The sequence below is a fragment of the Dendropsophus ebraccatus genome, chromosome 4 (genome assembly GCF_027789765.1).
Source record: "Dendropsophus ebraccatus isolate aDenEbr1 chromosome 4, aDenEbr1.pat, whole genome shotgun sequence".
Taxonomy (NCBI): domain Eukaryota; kingdom Metazoa; phylum Chordata; class Amphibia; order Anura; family Hylidae; genus Dendropsophus; species Dendropsophus ebraccatus.
In genome coordinates, this window is record NC_091457.1 from 153,651,749 (window position 1) to 153,672,198 (window position 20,450).

At 42.4% G+C, this 20,450-nt stretch overlaps 1 long non-coding RNA gene across 1 annotated transcript in view; it reads left to right on the forward strand.

The window, feature by feature from the left end:
• Positions 1–17,786, forward strand: part of LOC138790072 (uncharacterized) — a 68,342-nt gene extending 50,556 nt beyond the window's left edge. The window contains exon 3 of the long non-coding RNA XR_011362835.1: positions 15,725–17,786. This is a non-coding gene — a long non-coding RNA (uncharacterized lncRNA). The remainder of the gene's footprint in view (positions 1–15,724) is intronic.
• Positions 17,787–20,450: the final 2,664 nt, after the last annotated feature.

Below are 20,450 nucleotides of genomic sequence, written 5' to 3' on the forward strand. Positions count from 1 at the left end.
TGACTCGGCCGTGTCACAGAACTACCAGTGTCAGTGAAGATCTTCAATGAAGATCAGTGAAGATCTTCAAAATGATCTTCATTTGTTCTAAATTGGGATGCGGGCAGATCCGTGTGCGCCTGCATCCCAATTCACCATAGCCGACAATGGAGAGTGTGCCCAGAGCTGAACTCTCCATTGTGTGACCTGTCTGAATAGAGGCCGAACAAAACTGACATGTCCGTTTTCCGGGCGGCCGCTAGGGATCCTGGCCAGAGTGTATACTATGGGGAGATTTATCAAACATGGTGTAAAGTGAAACTGGCTCAAACGCCCCTAGCAACCAATCAGATTCCTCCTTTCATTCCTCACAGACTCTTTGGAAAATGAAAGGTGGAATCTGATTGGTTACTTGGGGCAACTGAGCCGGAAGCTTTAGTGAAGGGCGGCCATGGATCTCAGCCCTTTAAGATGTGGCTTGGAGGGTTGGGTAGGGTTTTATTTTTTATGCATTTGGTTGATAGCAAGCACTTACTAGTTTGGCGTCCTTAGATATGAGGGACTGGAAGGGACATGGCTTAATGTGCAGTAGATTGGTCAAAAATAGTGTTCTTTAGAAGTGTAGCTAAAGCTTTGGCTGTTCAGGCATGATGGGATTGTAGTTTTGCAACAGCTGGAGGGCCAAAGGTTCCCCATCTCTGGGGAAAAAAGGCTAAAATATTTTTAAATATTGACCAGACATAAGCCCTATTTGGCCAAAGGACGGGCAGGGGGGGCAGGAAAACAGGGACGAAACCCACAACAGATTTCTCAGGTATTCTAAACCTTTCTGCTCCTGACTCAGGTTAGGCTGGTTTCACAATACGTTTTTGCAAAAACAGATGCATTTGTGTGCATCCGTTTTGATACGTTTTTCCATTGACTTTCATTGTGGGAAAAAAAATGGATCAAAACGCATCCGTTTTTTTAACATACACAAAAACATAGCTGACCTTATTTTTGTGTACAGATACGTTTTGATCTGTTTTTTTTTGTTTGTTTTTTTATAATGGAAGTCAATGGAAAAACGGATGAAAATGGATACACACAAATGCATCTGTTTTTCCATCCATTTTTTTTAATGTGTTTTTTTGCAAAAACCGATGAAAAAAAATTAATTGAAAAAACGCAGTGTGAACCTAGCCTTTGCTGTTTTTACTTACAGCCTTAGTAAATTATGTAATGCGATTATTTTTTGGTAAATTTTTTTGCTGACAGGAAAAAGTCAAACAATTTTTAGCAAATAAGACAAATTAACTCCAAAACCTGCACAAAAAAACATTTATAAGTACAGTGGTGCCTTGGATTACGAGCATAATTCGTTCCGGGACTGTGCTTGTAATCCAAATCCACTTTTAGGCGATGTTCACACTACGTATATGTCCGGCCGCATATTTTACGTGGCCGGACATATACGTGTGAAACTCTGGCCGGGGACTTACGTAAGTTGCGGCCGGCTATGTACGGTCCGCGAACTTACGCCGGTAGTCTACTTACGCTTCCCGAGCGCCGTACGTAGCGATCTGACAGCGGTCTTTTACTTCTTCTTTTAAATCTTCAGCTAGCCCCGGACACCCCACAGAACCTTTTGGATCGGCAAAGAAAAGTGCAAAAATGAAGAAATCACCACTACGTACGGGACCGCATGTTACGCTATGGGTGTAAGTTACAGCATTTCCGTCCTAAAACAATGGTCTGGTTCATTTTTTACGGCGCCGCGTACGATCCTGGTGTAAGTGCTTACGTAGTGTGAACTGTGCCGCCGTAGATCGTATACTTTCGATTGTACGCAAACTACGTAAATCTCCGGCCGCTTATTCACGGAACGCACTACGGCCAGAAACTTACGTAGTGTTAACATAGCCTTAAACTAAAACTTTTTAAAAAAATTTTCCCATAAGGAATCATTGAAATGCAAACAATTGGTTCCACACCCCAAAAATAATGATTTTTTCAAATTCTGAGCAACATGTAAAACAAATGAATTAAATATTTAGAAAGCTGAATATGTGATATATAAGTTACTGTACAGTATAGCAATCAGCATGTGGTGTATAATGTATAGTACGTGCATAAACCTGAAAAACAGCAGCAGTTTGTAGATTCAGGATAGAACTGCAGATCCACATAATGCAGTAGTGTAGTACAACAGGTCTGACAATAGGGAAGGGGCGTGTTCAGCATGGGCCAATCAGGAAATGAGAATCGCAGAGCTGTGCAGGAGGACAGTGACAGAAACTTCTCTATGCAGCAATGTGAATGGCTGAGTGTAAGTGCAGGCACATTACAGCAGCAGTGTGAATGTGAGTGTAACTCAACATAACCACTACAAAATAGACAAAGCCGGTGCTTCCAGGACTCTTTCATTGTTTATCACAGGGTCCTTAGAAATTCTTATAATAAAAGATTTTTTTAGAAATCCAGTCTGATGACAACTATATTAAGCTCCCAATCTCTTACACTGATGGGAGATCTACTTGTCCACCTGAGTTCCAGCCAATAGACTAATACAGACATCTGAACGGATATGCCTAACACTAGTCAGGTCATTCAGCACCAAGGCCCATATGGAAGTACATTAAATTTTATGAAGCAGAAAATCAGCCATCCCTTTGTTCAGACATCCTTGTCTCATCCTAAGTGTGAAGCAGCCCGGTGCCCCCTCCTATCACTGACCCCGAGTGCTGTATGATGAAGAATAGTTATCCTTTTTTTGTTTTACCTTATATAAACCAGTCATTGGGCCGAGAGCCAAGATCGGGGCTGAAAGGACCCCTTTCTGTCTTTGTACAGACAAAAATAGCTAGGAATTGCACCGTAAACCACAACCTTCTGGTGCCAAGATTAACTCAGCAACTTAAAGCCACTTCAGTTTACATTGAGCCTATACTGCCGCAGGCATGGCGCGAATGTGAATGCCGGGATAAAAGCGATGCCCCCGAGCCTTCTCTGTTAATTTTTCACAAATATGTTTATTTTAGTACAAGTCATTACTTTACAAGATGAGAGAAACACTGGCTGTATTATTGTTCAGGCCGCGTGGTTTCGGCATTATCTCATGGAATTACCCATATACAATATAGTATACAATTACCCATATACAATACAATCGACAATTACCTGTACACAACACAATATACAATTACCCGTATACTATATATTATACAATTACCCGTATAGAATACAATATACAATACAATATACAATTACCCGTATAAAATACAATATATACCATTACTCATATACATTACAATATACAATTACCCGTATACAACACAATATACAACACAATATACAATTACGCATATACAATACAATATACATTTACCCGTATACAACACAATAAACAATCACCTGTATACAATACAATATACAATTACCCTTTTACTATACAGTATACAATTACCCATATACTATTCTATATACAATTATCCATATACTATACAATATACAATTACCTATATACCGTTATTCTTCTAAAAACCTTCCCCTTGGTAACTAGCGTCATTCCAATGTTCTTATTCTTTTAAAATTTATAATTGACTAATACTTTTATCTCGTTTCCAAGCAACTACCTGTCCTCAACTACAGTTGTGTCCATCCTTACCCTTCCTTTCCCCATATCCTGAGATGAACCGCACCAGGTGACCTGCCTTGAAAAAAAAAACACCTGATTTTTTTCATACTCGGTTGGGTATTCCTTATGCTATATGTGTCTGTAGGTGACCGCTCGGTGGTTATGATGTGGATTCCTCTTGAGGGCATCTAGAAACAGGGTCAGGAACGTCAACTGAATATCATAGGTGAAGAGTAGAGATGAGCGCAACTGGAGCATGCTCGAGTCTTATCGTTTCACATTTGACTCCCGATGGCTGAAGAAGTTGGATGCAGTCCTAGGGAGTCCACACTCTCTAGAGCTGTATCCAACTTCTTCAGCCACCGGTATTTAAATGCTGAATGATCGGACTTGAGCATGTGCGAATTGTGCTCATCTCTAGAAAAGAGAAACCTACCTATGACTCAAAATCTACAGATGTAGCAAGTCATGATCCCTGGAATGTTAAGATTAAAGGGGTAGTCCGCCACGGCGTATTTTTCAGATCTGTCCAGTTCCAGCTCTGGGTTCCGGATCGCGGTGCCCTGTACCCCCGTCCTATGACCGCTTCCTGGTCTGAGCTGCCGCATGAGACATGACGTCTCAAGGCAGCTCAGCCATTCGGCGACTGTAGCAGAGTCCCGCCTCGGCCACTGAATGGCTGAGCTGCCTTGAGACGTCACATCTCGTGCAGCAGCTCAGACCTACGGGCATGTATGGGGTGTCATTTTTTCCGCCATGATCTCTAGTTTTTATTAATAGCATATTTGTGAAGATCGGCCGTTTTGATCACTTTTTTATAAAAATTTTTTTTATATAAAATGTAAAAAAAAATTGGTAATCCTACAGTATATTATTTGTTTATTTATTTAAATATTTTCATATGTTTTATTGATATAATGGGATAGGGGGTTGATTTAAACTTTTATTGGGGAAGGGGCTTTGGGGTGCTTACAAAGACATTTTTACTTTTTTTTTTTTTACACATTTTAAGTCCTCTTGGACTTTTACATACATATATTACATTATACACATTGATCATTGCTATGCCATAGGCATAGCATTGATCAGTGTGATAGGCACTCTGCTGATTAAGCCTGCCTGTGGCAGACTTAACCAGCAGATCGCCGATCGGACCAGAGGAAGGAGAGAGACCTCTGGCGGTCTGGTAAAAAGATCGGGACCCCCGCAGTCACACTGCTGGGTCCCGATCAGTAAGTGACGGCCCCTGTCACTTACACTTAAACGCTGCGGTCGCGCTGTTTAAGGGGTTAATGACATGCTGCAGCATGATCGCTGCAGGGTCGTCTGGGGACAGGCACTCATGGCGTACTGGTACATTCAGGGTCGTCTTTTAAGAAACTGTGTAATTGGGTTTATTAGGCAAATATGTCATTATCTGCATTCAAAAAGACTTTCCCCAGGTCTCCCCCTCCCTCCTCTCTCATTTACTGCTCGTTATCAGGAAATCTCAACTCTTTTACATCAGTCGAACCCTGTGTAACCTATGGAGAGGGGAGGAGGGAGATTAGTCGCCAGCAGAGAGCAGAGAACAAAGGATTACACAGCAGGACTTGTGTGAAAGCCGCTATTCAGAGGTCCGAGAGGTCAGTGACTTCAGAGGAGATAGCCCAAGGATGTAGCTGTAAATTAACTCTTTGTTGTCCTGTTTTGGTGCCTCATCTCCCTCCACCCTTAGGTGTATGGGGAGGCTTTTACCCCAACCTGCATATAATAGAAGAACCCAGATTATCCTGACAGATGCTGGATAGGACGCGGTATACATAGTCTGGGGGAAATGTCCAGTTCTTCTTCCTGTCTGGAAAATTACATACAAGCCAGATAGCTAAAATGTCACTGCGGCGTTCTCCTGCATTAGCATTATGTTTTATGCATCCTGACAGATCGCATTTACATGCTAAAACAATAGCTTCCCACATCATTCTAGCAGTTAGGAGTGTGGAAAGTAGCACAACCCCCTCTATGTCTGAAGGGCGGCATCTGACTAACCACGCACATGCAATGGAACTTACAGGCAGAGAAAAGGAAGAAGACACAATGGACACCTTAACCAAAGTGTCCGTCATATGACTCCCAATATTTTCTCCAGGTCACTGAATACAATGGACGACCCCCTTCCAGATTGGGGGAATACAAATATAATTTCTTACCCTTTCTATTATGTTTCTCCAACCCTGTTTGTATTGGGTTACCACAGTTTCAGCAAAAATTCCATAAATTGATAGTTAGGGTGTCTTCACACGTAACAGATTCGCAGCAGATTTCTCGCTGCAAATTTGCTGAGAGATCTGCTGCGTATGCCTGCCCTGTACACTCTATAGGCAGACAAACCCGTAGCAGGATGGATATTGCGCTGTGAGTATGTCAGCAGTCCCACCCCCACCCCTGTTAACCCCCCGCCGCCGGAGCATATACTTTACCTGCTCCCCGCTCCGGCTTGCTTCAGGGCTCCCAGCGTCTTCACGTCCTGCTCATCAAATCAGTGCGCTGCGGCGGGGCAGCACAATGATTGGCTGAGCGGGACGTGCTGGGAGCGGGGGGGGGGTTAATGGGGGGGGGGTAATTTTAGGGGCTGCTGACATACAGCAGGATATCCTCTAACAAGGCTTCTATTTTCTTGCCAACCTCTCTGCTAAACCTTTATTAAATCAGAAAATACAGCCTAATTCCATGGCGTTTTCAAGACAGATCAGCAGCTTGCTGAGGGATCAGTTTACATGCTGCCGATACAAGTCTATGGGGGGCAGGGTGACATGGAAGGAGGAGTTCAGAGAGCAGAGACTGCATATATGCTATGCATGCTTACTATAAGTTATGCTTTTCAGTCTAGTTTAGATTGTTTGCTGCTGCTGCTTTATAATGCCCTCCATGCTGCTGCTGCTCAGGGTGTAATCTTAAGAGATAGAAAAGCAGGTGTGAAGAGTGTGTGTGTGTGTGTGTATACAGTGTGTGTGTTTGTGTGCGCAGTGTGTGAAAGTCATCATAGAAGCTAGCCTCTACCCGCAAGCTTAAGGACAACTGAAAGTGAAAGCTGGAGCCTGCAGAGGAGAAAACTGCTGGAAATACTATATGCAAGTTATACAATGGTTGGCAATAGTGCTGCTTGTCATGTTTACACACACAGCAGCTTGTTTTAAAGTCACCTGAATGTACAGACACAGTTTGAAGTACAAGTCATCTTCTCTTTTTTTTGTACTTACAATTTGTACTTACCATCAGGTACATCCTCTTTAGTCTGACCCAGGGATAGAACGGCACCATCACGGGGAACCGGTGCCGGTCTGTTTTTTGAACCACCGCCCGGTTCCTGTGTACGGCGCCGTTCTATCAACTGGTCCCGGGCCGGAGCTGAAGCACTGGAGGCGGGCTGGGCGCCCCCACTGGGAGGGAATTCCCTCCCCTCTATGACGCAGCTTCATTAGAATCAATAGAGCTGCGTCATACAGGGGCGGGTGATTCCTCCCACTGCGGGCGGGCCGGTCCGCCTCCTGTGCTTCAGCTCTTGCCCGGGACCCGTTGATAGAACAGCGCCATACACGGGAATCAGGCCACGGCATCGGCTTCCCCATGACGGCCCCGTTCTATCCCTGGATCAGATTAAAGAGGATGGAACTGCTGGTACATCCTCTTTAAGAAAAAGAAAAAAAAAAGAGAAAAGTTTAATAAAAACATATTTTCAGAAGAGGAAGAAGTTCTGCCCTATAGGAGTGAAATGAAATCTGCCCTTTAATCCCGCGTTCGCTCAGTATCAACAGTTTACTCTTGTAGTAATTGGCTTATTGTGAGGGTCAGGGGCATTTAGCACTTAAAACTGTATTATTTTTGGCATTAATAGGACTCGGCTAATCTCAGGGAAGATATTTTGATCTGCATTGATGGAAATGTGGTTTTCATCACTCAAGTGCTCCGGTTCTATAACATTCCTCTATACACTGAACAATGCTGGTCTAGGCCCGATCATTTCTTTCAACAGGAATTCATCAGAGCGGGCACCAGCACCTCTGATCCCTGGATCTTACCAGGAGAAGATCAAACGCCATAAAGCAAGTGGCTGCAGTGATAATATAGCTGCAAAAGATACAAAGATAATTGATGTTTACACTAACAGCTTCCAGATGTGTCCTCCCTCGCTCCTTCCTCCATCCATCCTTTTCTTCCTTCCTTTCTTCCTTCCTTTCTTTCTTTCTTTCTTTCTTTCTATTTTCTCATCTTTCTCTCTTCCATTTTTTCTTCATCTTCCTTTCATTTTGTTTTGCTTTCCTTTTTTGATTTTTTTTTTTACATTTCACTCTTGCTCTTTCTTTCTCCTTTCCTTTTGGTTCTTTATTTTTTCTTGACTCATTTTTCTTTGTTAATTTTTTTTATGTTTCTTCCATTATTTTAATTTATTTGCTTTTTTAATTTAAAGAGGACCTGTCACCCCCCATGCCGGGGCAGAGCCCGGCCAACCCCCAGCTAGAGACCCTTATACTTACCCCGTACATGAAGTCCCGCTCCTGGACCCGCTCCCGTTGCCGAGATATCATCGTTGGAAGCCCGGAAGTCCGACGCTCATAGAGAATGACGGCTCCATTCATTCTCTATGAGCGTCGGACTCATCTCTGATGCGCGCCGGGCTTTAGACGGTGATATCTCGGCAACGGGAGCGGGACTTCGTGCACGGGGTACGTATAAGGGTCTCTAGCGGGGGGTCAGCCGGGCTCTGCCCCGACACAGGGGGTGACTGATTCCCTTTAATTTTTTACTTTCTTTCTTTTCCTTTTCTTATTTTTATCTCTTCCATTTTTCCTTCATCTTCTTTCTTTCTTTCTTTCTTTCTTTCTTTCTTTCTTTCATTCTTTCTTTCTTTCTTTCCTTCTTTCTTTCTTTCTTTCTTTCTTTCTTTCTTTCTTTCTTTCTTTCTTTCTTTCTTTCTTTCTTTCTTTCTTTCTTTCTTTCTTTCTTTCCTTCTCTTTCTTTCTTTCTTTCTTTCTTTCTCTATCTTTCTTTCTTTCTCTCTTTTTCTTTCTCTCTCCCTCTTTCTTTCTCTCTCTCTCTTTCTTTCTTTCTCTCTTTCGCTCTTTCTTTCTTTCTCTTTCTTTCTTTCTTTCTTTCTTTCTTTCGTTCTTTCTTTCGTTCTTTCTTTCTCTTTCCCCAGTTATACACTACCATGTTGGCTGTATACATCTACTAGACCCTACTGCCTAGCCATCATTAGTCTTTTTGGGCCAGCAGCCAGCCTTGGCCTTATCCTGTCCTTGGTTGCCCTGTCAGTAGACATCTGTCTGATAATCTAGTTAGGAATGCAGCTGTTTATATGGAGTCCATATGCGCTCCTTTCACACGGTTCATGGCATTTCAGCCGTTGCTCTAAATCTACTGAACTGTAGAGCAGATGTTTCCTGTCTAACATCATAGCATATTTAATATAGATATAAAACCTCCTGCCTGAATTCACTGCACACATCATAAGCACAGGTGATGCTGTAAAACCAACTCAACTGGTTCACAATTCTGCTCTTGGTTTCTGGTTTCCGAGCCGCGTGTCTACACAATCAGATCTGTTTATTTCCAGTAATGTTGGCATCCCTTGGGCACGTCAACAAGCATTTAGAACATTGTTTTTTATCGATGGATCTGTCCTGTCTCTTTGGTTAAACAGACATTGACGTAAACTCCAAACCTGTTCCATTCTCTGTAGAAAGAGTAAAGAGAATAAGTAGAACTCAAAGAAGATTTCCACTAGAAGAGATAAGTCAGATCACTATGGTTGTTTCCATGTTTTTCAGGATTCCATAGGGCTACATCCAACTTCTTCAGCCACTGATATTGAAATGCCTCAAGCATGCTCAAGTTGGCTCATCTTTCGTGTATGGATAAACAGCCTAGGGTCCATTTAAAGGGGTAACCCCAAGACAAAAAGTTATTCCTTATGTACAAACAAGTGAATATCTAGATCAAAATGCGGGGAACTCAACCGTTCATGAGAAGAGAGGTCAAATGTCCCATAAGTGGATGGACATTCAGTATCACTGTCAATGGGACGTCCAAATCTGGCCATGATTGGAATCTTATAGACAGTAAATCGAGTGGTGTCTGAGCATGCCTGCTACCTCTTCCCCGTTTACTCAGGGGACAAGGGATCTCTGTTCTCATGATTGGTGGAGATTAGTGATTAGAGATCATCGAACAGTGGAAAATCTTAGGTTCTATAGAACTCGAACCTTGTTGAACCTTCCACATTTGATTCCCGATGCCTTCCCTGTCCATGGGGAAGAAGGAGACAGCCCAAGTACCGCCTGGAATTCCAGGGTTTAAACTTGGTAATTCCAGACGGTACCTGGGCTGTCTACTTCTTCCCCTTGGACCGGGAGGCATTGGGAATCAAATGCGGAAGGTTCGACAAGGTTCAAGTTCTATAGAACCTAAGATTTTCCGCAGTTCGATCATCTCTATTAGTGATGAGCAAACTTGCTGCACTTTCGGGTTCGTCGGCATTTGATTCCCGATGGCTGCAGAAGTTGCATACCCTAGGTTGCATCCAACTTCTGCAGCCACCGGGAGTCAAATGCCAAGCGTTTGGGTTTGGACGAATCCGAATGTTCGGCAAGTTCGCTTATCATTAGTAGTGATCCCTCACAATAAGTTAGATTTAAGAAGTTAAAGATCACAACAGGTCTTACTCTAGAGACCCACTGCAATCAGGGGACAGCCATCGCACAGCTTTAAACTTAAACCCTTGGCTAACCGCAAGATCCAATTGATTTTTTCTAAAGACTATAATGGAGCTCATGTGCCACACACTTAACTTCCCGGCTATCAACCAAATCCGAATGATTCGCTCCACTATTGTCTATGGAGCAAATCAGTTGGATCAGTGTGCTAGTGCATGCTTCACCTGGCTGATCGTAGAAGGTCTCAGGAGTGAAACCTGGTGTGATCTTTACCTTTTGACATGCAATGCTTTCATATAAATGCTAATTCATAGGTAAAAAAAAAAAGACACTTACATAGTGTTCAACTCATCTGACAAAAATCGAAGCCTCAACCAGCCGCATCAAACAAAAAGGAATTGTTCCATAGCAAACAGAAAAAAATAGGCTACAACTAATGAACCAAGAACAGGAACGAAGCAAAATGTTACAGTTCTAATATCCGATTCATGTATATTCCTCCTTGCGCTGCGTCGCTCGAAAAAGTGATTTTGTCCTTATAGTGAAAGCATGAGTGAATTTAGGTCAGATTAAAGAATTCCTGCAGAAACATCGCTTTTCTGCTCCAGTTCCCTCACCCCGCCACTGGACGCAGAGCTAATGCCGTCACTTAAATTATGTCCTTTCCATCATCACTGGTACATAGGCCACCGGAGACAGAGCGGAGAGACAGCCAAAGTCCCCGCGGGTGTGTGAGAGAGGGAGGGAAGCAGATCCTCGCCTCCTAACCCTGACAATGCGCATTAGGATCCCTGTGTCTGTAAAGAGAAATTTCGTGTACGTTTTCACCCCAACGCTTATGGCAAAAAAGCGTTTGGTTTATTTATATATCCCTCCCCCCAACCCTTTGATATGACGCAGTAGATGGAGGAACGTTGCTTTTCTGTGTATTATAATTCTGATGTATGTTTCATCTTATTTACTTACTGGTGTTGGGTTGGGGTACCTTGGGCCCACCGACACAATGGTTATACTAGTTTAACCTACAGCTATGCAAACATGTCCTTCTTTACTTTTCTTCCTGGCTTAAAGCATCTCTGTACCCACAATCTGACCCCCCCAAACCACTTGTACCATCAGATAGCTGCTTTTAATCCAAGATCTGTCCTGGGGTCTGTCCGGCAGGTGATGCAGTTATTGTCCTAAAAAAACAACTTTTAAACTTGCAGCCCGGTGCCCTACGGCTGTGGCCTAGAGTGTGTATGCATTAGGCTTGCACCACCCCTCCGTCCCTCCTCCTCGCCCTCCTCATAATTAGGAATGCCACAGGAATATTTTCTCCTGTCTGAACATTGCACAGGTGCCTTAACGATCCAGCCCATGTTCAGTATTCACACAGCTGAGAAATAGGACACAATCTGCCTGGAGCATTCCTAATGATGAGGAGGGTGGGGAGGAGGAACAGAGAGGTTGTGCCAGCCTAATGCATACACAATCTAGGCAACGACCGTTTGGCACAGGGCTGCCAGTTTAAAGGTTGTTTTTTAGGACAACTGCATCACCTGCCGAACGGACCCCAGAACAGATTAAAAGCAGCTATCTGAAGATACAAGTGGTTTGGGGGGACAGATTGTGGGTACAGAGTCACTTTAACACATTCCAAGATGACTGGTGGGAGATGACTTTGCGTCGGAAAAAATTTTTGCGATACACTTTTTTAGGAGTTCTTTGTGCTATTTGTATCTGTATATCATCACTCAAGTAGTTGTGAATAGAGATGAGGACAACTGGAGCATGATGAAGACCGATCATTCGGCATTTGAATAAGTTGGATGCAGCCCTCGGAAGTTCGGGAAAACATGGATACAAGCTTAGGCCATAGGCTGTATCCATGTCTTCCAGGAATCCCTAGGGCTGGGTCCAACTTCTTAAAGGGAATGTGTTACCTAAATTTTCTTTTACTGATTAGAGTCAGATACTAAAACCTGTTCTTTCTTTTTCCAAATCTGTTTCTATTTTCTGACTTAGATTTTTTTTATTTCACTTTTTGTACATTGTTGCGACTGCCATATTGCCTGGGCTGTTCTTAACAGCATTTAGTGACATGCTTTACAGCAGGGATGGGGAACCTCCGGCCCTCCAGCTGTTGCAAAACTACAATTCTCATCATGCCTGGACAGCCGAAGCTTTGCAACAGCTGGAGGGCCAAAGGTTCCCTATCCCTGCTTTACAGCAAGACTCATGGTCACAAACAGAGTCTGTCCCCTTGAGATAGTTGTGAAACATGATACACCTTTCTCTGTGACCTTTAAAAAGATCATTGCACAGGTCTATCTACTGGTGTCACATGACGCTGTAATGCTGTACAGATCACTTTACAGCAGCCTCCTCTTATCACCACACACACAACAGGAAGTCTCAGCTCAGTTTTAGTCCCAGTGGTAAGAATGAAAACGGCAAGATTTCAGAAATATTGTATAATATAGATAAAAATGGAAAATTAGAAAAAATGTCACCAAAAATGTAAAAAAATATATTTAACATTAAACATTATTTAAAAAAGAAGTAATTTTCCTCTTTTAATAAACTACTATAAGGCTAGGTTCACATCTCCTTTTTGAGACAAAATATAATTTCACTTTTTTCTACCGATTCAAGTCAATGGGCCCGTCAACATGTGTCGGCATCTTCATTTGACAAGATTTTGACGCATAGCCCAATATAGCCCAGAAAAGGAAATGTGAACCAAATCTAACCTAAAAAACGATTGACCCCTTGACCTATGATCTGCAATAAAATGTTATACTGTCCACTTGTTAGAATATGTATTGAAAAAGGATCTTTCTGTCTTCGGCAAGTATGGCAATGGTTTAGAGGTAGACCTGACGTGGTAATTGTAAGTGGCGGCTGTTTAAATAAGGTAATGGGTGCCGCTCAGACCCTGGAGGGTTGTTTCTCTGTGACTTTCTATGTCGTGTCTACAGTTCTCTTCCATTATAACTGAGAGCAGATCTGCCGCTTTATTTCAGGAATCAGGTCATTGCTAATCCCTTCTATGATTTAGAGCTCAAAATTGGGAGCGCGCTGACTTTAATCTCAAGATTAATGATGTAAACTGTAATGCTGGGCATAGGCTCCGTACATTGACTTCTCTATGTTACAGGATGGAGAGTTCAGTACTTTTTCCAAGGAAACAATCATCTATACTAATATAGAGTGCAGATTTACCTCTCGTGCCCTTATAAACCTGCACAGGGGCACTTTATTAACTATGTGCATTTTAAGGACATTAAACATTTTAAACAATAGGGATTGAGATGCCCGCCGAACCCGACCAATCAGCTGATTATTACCAATTCCGTAAATCAATGTGTTTTAATAACTCGCTTTATCTATCTCAGCGGGATGTCAGAAAATGATGTATAATGAGGATCTGTCTCCTTTCTTGACACGTTTAAAGAAACAAATATGAAGTCTCTTTTCTTAGCACTCTAGTCTTAGACATGTATGAATAAATTGACAACTGGGGGTTACCAGTTGGGGGCGTGTCCCTAGACCGTCCAATCACTGCTGATCAGTATTAGACTGCGTAGGGACAAGGAAGTTGTCGGTTTATTGTATACATGACTTGACACCTCTATGAAAGACTGTACCCTTACTCTCTGTATTATTTTTCTATTAAAGAGGATAGATTAGCAAACATGACTTATTTCTTCCAAAAATATTGTGTTTCCATGAAAAAAAGACATCATCTTTAAATAAGACACCCCAACTAATCTACCAAGTAGCCCAATGTAAGGCACCCCCCAAAAGTAAAGCCGTCCACCACTACCTGCCTCCACTCATCCCCTCCCTCCCCATGATTGTCCCATGCCGCTCACCAGTCTCCCCTCCTGTGCCCCTCAGCCCTCCGTCTCCCTCCCGTGCAGCTCAGCCCTCCGTGTCCCTCCCGTGCCGCTTAGCCCTCCTCTCCCTCCCGTGCCGCTCAGCCCTCCTCTCCCTCCTGTGCCCCTCAGCCCTCGGTCTCCCTCCCGTGCAGCTCAGCCCTCCGTGTCCCTCCCGTGCAACAGATGTGGCACCATTTTTAGATGATATGCATAGTCCTGGATAACCTTTCTAAAAGGGTATTCCCAAGGAAGACACTTATCCCATATCTACTATACTTGGCCACCCATAGAGTTGAATGGAGAAGTATAGTGTATGTCATCCTCCTGCTCCAATTATACATTTCCAGTGATCGGACAGCCACCCATCAGACACTTATACCTTACCTGTTGTACTTGGTGATCTTTATTTGGACCATAGAGTTGATTGTGGGGACAATGTTCATGTCTGACTGCTGGAAGAACACAAAACCCAGCCATCAGATAGTCATCCCCAGTCCATTGTACTTAGCTACCTCCATCTGGACCATAGAGTTGAATTGAGAAACACAGTCTGTGTGTCTGATCGCTGCTCCATTCAAACATTCCAGTGGTCGGGATAGCCACCCACCAGACATTTATCCTCGATCTGTTGTACTTGGCAACCTTTATCGGGGCCATAGAGTTGAATGGAGGGTCAGTGTGCACACCTGATTTCTGCTCTCTTCAAACAGAGGGACACAGAAGCCCCATTCTTATGATTGGTGGGTTTGCAGCCTTTGGACAACCACCCTATTTTGAGGGGAAGAGGTGAAGGTCTTTTGAGGGCAACTTTTTTTTTTTTTTTAGAGAAGAGGTAGACACGACACGCTCCCCTGAGATCTAAGCAAAGTGCTGCCAAAAGAATGGGTATGGGGAAATGCAAATAAAGTGAGGAAAGTGCCAAACGTCTGTGAAATACCTGTTATAGTCTCATGGCCAGAATCATTATTAGTGTTGAGTGGACTTGAGGAAACTGTCCGGGTTCAGTAACTTCTCCAAACCTGAACCCTCGACATTTGATTCCTGGCATCTTACAAGGTTGGGTGACCCCCCAGGACTGGCAGGAAAACATGGATAAAACCATAGGCACCCAACTTCTCCTGATAACTGGGATCAAATGGCAAGCGTTTGATTTCAGAGAAGTTGCCGAATCGGGACAGTTTCCTCATGTCCAGTCAACACTAATCATTACTACTAGACAAGGCAGCCATGCAAATTCCTTCTTGATCCCCTGGATTCAGGCTCCTTTTTGACAGTGTATATAGTCCATATCCCATTCTTTGACTCCGAAGCTGTAAAGAATTCCTGCAGCCCTGTATTACGGGAATGAGAAGTCTATGTGATGGAATTACTGTTTATACAAATTCCTCATATATTAGTTAAGGTTCACAGAAGGTAAATTTTGGATTTTGTTTTTTTCGGTGTAACACCCGGCTTATATCTCAGTTCGCACACGGTGGCTCTCAGATTGTTGCACAAATGATAGAATTTCTCGACTCTACAGAATTCTAACAAAAATAAATATTTTCTTGTGTGTTTTTTTTTCCCTGCAGAACATCCATCTTGAGGCGCTGCCAGCTGTTCTCCGCGCTCCCTGATTACTCATCCCGCTGTAATTACCTCAGCTGACTACAGGGTATCAATTAAATAAATCTCTCCGCCAGGCTCGGGAACGGGTTAATCCTGGAGTTGAGAGCACAAAGGATATACAAAGCATATTTCTATGTCTATCGAAAATATATCATTTGGATCCAAAGTGCTTGCATTGGACGCGATTCAATGGCAGCTAGCTAGCTTTTCGTTTGGATGCCGCTCAACTTAATGGATGCCATATGCCTGTCTTGATGAACATTCAACGCTGTCGGTGAGTTTGGTACATGAAGGCAAACCATCGATCGTTGACTGTACATCACGGCAAGACTGATGACTGCTCTTCTTCTCTGCCCATTTTTTCTTATGGATTCCAGGCTAACCGATACAGATTTTCCGGAGATTTTCGTTCTTGTCTTGGCAATGCCTTATTTGCAATGCAATTATTTTTGATGTTAGTTAAAGTGGATTCAGTTAACGTGATTGATTGCAGCACCGCACTTATGCCGACATCCATAACAATGGTGTGTATGGGAATTAAGCTATTAAACCTGAACTCTGTGTGTCTGTCAAGGGGCAGGTTGAGCTTCAGAGCTGAGAGGCTCAAGAAATTGATCAAAATACTATATGTAAACATAGCCTTTCTCATTTGCCCGATCCCCATGCTCATACTGTATGTAAACATAGCCTTACTCATCTGCCCGATCCCCATGCTCAGGGACTCCTAACTAATCCCACACACAGGAAATGAAAGGAAATGCTCACTCACCCAACCATAGGCCACGACGTGACCTGCCCCTAACAGTGATTGGCTGAGCAGGCAGTTTCTGTCTTTGAACAATAGACAAGGAAGTAGAGGTCAGTCCGGACCTAGTGAGCACTGAATAAGCAGTAGTTGGGGGGAGAGTAACTCTTTTTTTTTTCCCCCACCCATTTTCCCCAGACAACCCTATAATAAACTGAAGCAATATAGCTTGTGTGTGCAGAAAAAAGATTTATTATAGTGATACTTATCTATAACACCAAAGTCAGGACTCTCTGAGAAGCAGCTGTTATTGCCAGGGGCAGGATGGAGCCACTGGAGGGGAAATGTAGCAATGCTGTACATGCCAGCCGTTCATGGTTGCAAGAGCCGTCCTTTGTTCGCAGCTGTCTGAGAAGTGGGCTCAATTAGGGGACCCTCTCTATATCGTCCATAAGGATAGACAACCCCTTTAACACGGACACTTTGTCAGTGCCTTATGAGACTTATAATATCATTAATTTACCATCTGTCGAGCTGTTGCCCTCTTTGTCTCGTTCGGGAGGTGAAAGTGAATGAGACAGCTTGCAATTAACTTTAGCGTACCTGGCCTAATCACCTACAATGTATAATGTATACAGGGCCTCACATTCATCCATGAGAAAGAAATCACTAGACTTTTTAGTTTTTATTTTATTTTTTTACTCAACATAGTTTTTGTTGCTCGTTTTAACTATGCCAACTGTAAGAATCTACTCGCAGCCGCTCAGTTTCAGGGTCGTGTTTTTTTTCACAAGGATGTTCCTATTCTGTTTAAGATTTGGTGAAATAAAAAATAATAAAGAAACCAAATAGAAGGTCACAATTAACATTCATTGCTGTCGGTGGGTTGAGTTAAAAGAATAAGCTCGCTGAACGATGAATGCAACTGTGTCCCCTTGTATACGGGAGCTACGGTTTCTGGATTAGGACGCGATAAATCTCCATCAAGACCTACATCTATGGCACAAACATATACCGGTCCGAAGAATAAAAGAACAAAGACATAAGAACATGAGGGAAGTCTGTATCATGGGTTTACTAGACAAAAGAACTATTATCACCTCTATCTATTGATCTGTGGTCTTCATACAATAAGCTTGCATCTTCTAGCCCAACTCAAAGCTGAAAACTATGATTCAGATTGAGGAAGAGTCTTTCAAGCAGCCAAAAAAAATTGCACTGATCATTGTTCTCTTTGTTTGTTTTACAAAAAAAAATATAGAATGCTGTAATAAATATAATTTGCACTGTATATTGGTTGTCTTATTTTAACCAACATTGACATTGATATTACAGTATGTTGACATGCATAGACGTATTCATTAAAAAGATGTATTCTAGTGTTGAGCGAGTGCTAAGACAGTCAAGTGCTTGACTCAAGTAACGAACCCTGTTGAAATCAATGGGAGACTCCAACATTCACCCAGGTGCCCCCGAAGGGATATTTAAATGAAATATACAAAAATTAGAATAAAAAATGTAAAAGGTTTCTGCAAAACCTTAGCCAGTATACAAATTGCCGGTAAAAGATATAACTGATGGCCGTATAGTTATTGAAGGTATATGGCCGTCTTTACCCGAGTGTCACGAGGTTCCTGGTTGCCCACTATACTTGACCGAGCATGCTCGCTCAACACTAGTGTATTCCCATTGGTTATTGTTATGGCATTTAGTTAGGAAGTCATAGATGGGAGTCTAATCTTGGGGACCCTTACAACCATGGAGAAAAAAGCAGTTGAAGTACTTAGGTTCATGGACATGGACAGGGAACTCAAACACAACCCTGTTCGGTTGTCTCCCTGCATATTGGGTGGTTGGGAGCAATGACGGAATCAGCATTCAGCAACTACACAATTGAGGCTATGTTCACACATCTGCAGTACCGGCCAGATGATCTTTGCAGCCGCAGAGTGCTGATGCGGGCGCATCCGTACGTGCCCGCATCAGAACTCCTCACAGCACACTATGGAGCATACGGCCGGAGCCGCTCGCTTCATAGTGTGCACTGACATGGTTTCCTACTACCGCTATTCACTGATTAGCGGCCGCAGAATACCTTTAAATGTAGTGAGATCTGGCAAATCTAAGATCACTCCAAAAGCAAAGTGTTCAATCTTGAAAGATGTGAGAAAGAACCGTAACTACAAAAGACCGACAGAAGACTTTATAATCTGAAAAAACCTTTGTTCGCCTGTGTTCACACAACGTCAAAAATAGAGAAAAGCCAGACGATTTTGATATTAAAAATAATGTCCGTTATTGCAGCGATTTAACTAACTGCAATGGCAATGCATTGAAGTCAATAGAAAGACGGATGTCCAATGCGCACAATATATTGAATAACGGACAGTTTTACAGCGGACTTCAAAATAATGAACATGATCATTATTTTCGGCCGTCTTTTGCACACAGCGGACGTTTTTTATTAGTTGTTCACACACAGGTTTTTTTTGTCACCGTTCTTTCTCCGTTTTTACTATTGAATTCAATGGACTTTTTTTAATTAGGCCACATACAAAGAGCAATTAGTAACCAAACTAGAATAATGTACCAAAAGCTGTCATTGCACTAAGGTAAGGACAGACAGCTAAATCACGTCCGTTATGTTAGACTCAAAATGATGGCCGTCATTTTAAACGGAGCTGAAAAAACGTTGTGTGAACATAGCCTTCATGTGTCTTTAAATTTTGGACAAAATAACAGAAGAATGGAGATCACAGACCAAGACTGCAGAATAACTTTATTTACATTGTGTTTATAATTGGGGCATATAACATCTCACTACAGATTCCTATATTATATACTGGGGAGAGACTACTGCACCACTCAGTATGTATATAATATATAAGTCTATAATATCATTTCCTCTCCTTTATTATACTAGATACTTCACACACATTCTATGGGGGAAATTTATCAAACATGGTGTAAAGTGAAACTGGCTCAGTTGCCCCTAGCAACCAATCAGATTCCACCTTTCATTCCTCACAGACTCTTTGGAAAATAAAAGGTGGAATCTGATTGGTTGCTAGGGGCAACTGAGCCAGTTTCACTTTACACCATGTTTGATAAATCTCCCCTATATGTATAAATATAATTAAATAAAATTGGGAATATTCCTGAATGTTTACATTGTGAGCAGTTGTCGGCACAATAATAGCAATAAGATAATGTATACATTATTGGTTTACTTAATATAACTGTCGGTTGTGGCAGGATTTAAAGGACATGCCCATGACAAAAATCACAGGTTTGTCGAGTTTTGGGGAAAATGGTGTCGTACAACTTTAGTAAATAAATATGTCGGAACACTAAACCGACAGGGAAAATGGAGAAAAACCCAACAATTTGCTGCCGGGAACACATTAGTATATCAGGCCTAGTATGTTATACTCCCCATATATCAGTACACATTAGTATATCAGGCCTAGTATGTTATACTCCCCATATATCAGTACACATTAGTATATCAGGCCTAGTATGTTATACTCCCCATATATCAGTACACATTAGTATATCAGGCACAGTATGTTATACTCCCCATATATCAGTACACATTAGTATATCAGGCACAGTATGTTATACTCCCCATATATCAGTACACATTAGTATATCAGGCACAGTATGTTATACTCCCCATATTTCTCCTCCAAGGGATAAAAGTTGTTTTCATACAAAACAAATATAAAATGTAATTAAATGTAAGTCCACATGTTATATAGACCTAATGAATTACACAAATAAGAACAGTGGAGTTAAGTCCCTATTACATGCGACGGCAGTGAGCAGGTAAGTACGGGAGAGGCCACGGGGAGCTGCGGGGGGGGGGGCTAGATTGTCCAGACAGCCCATAGAGGATAGTGGAGCGACGGCAGCAGATCACTGCTATATGAGTCATTTGTCTT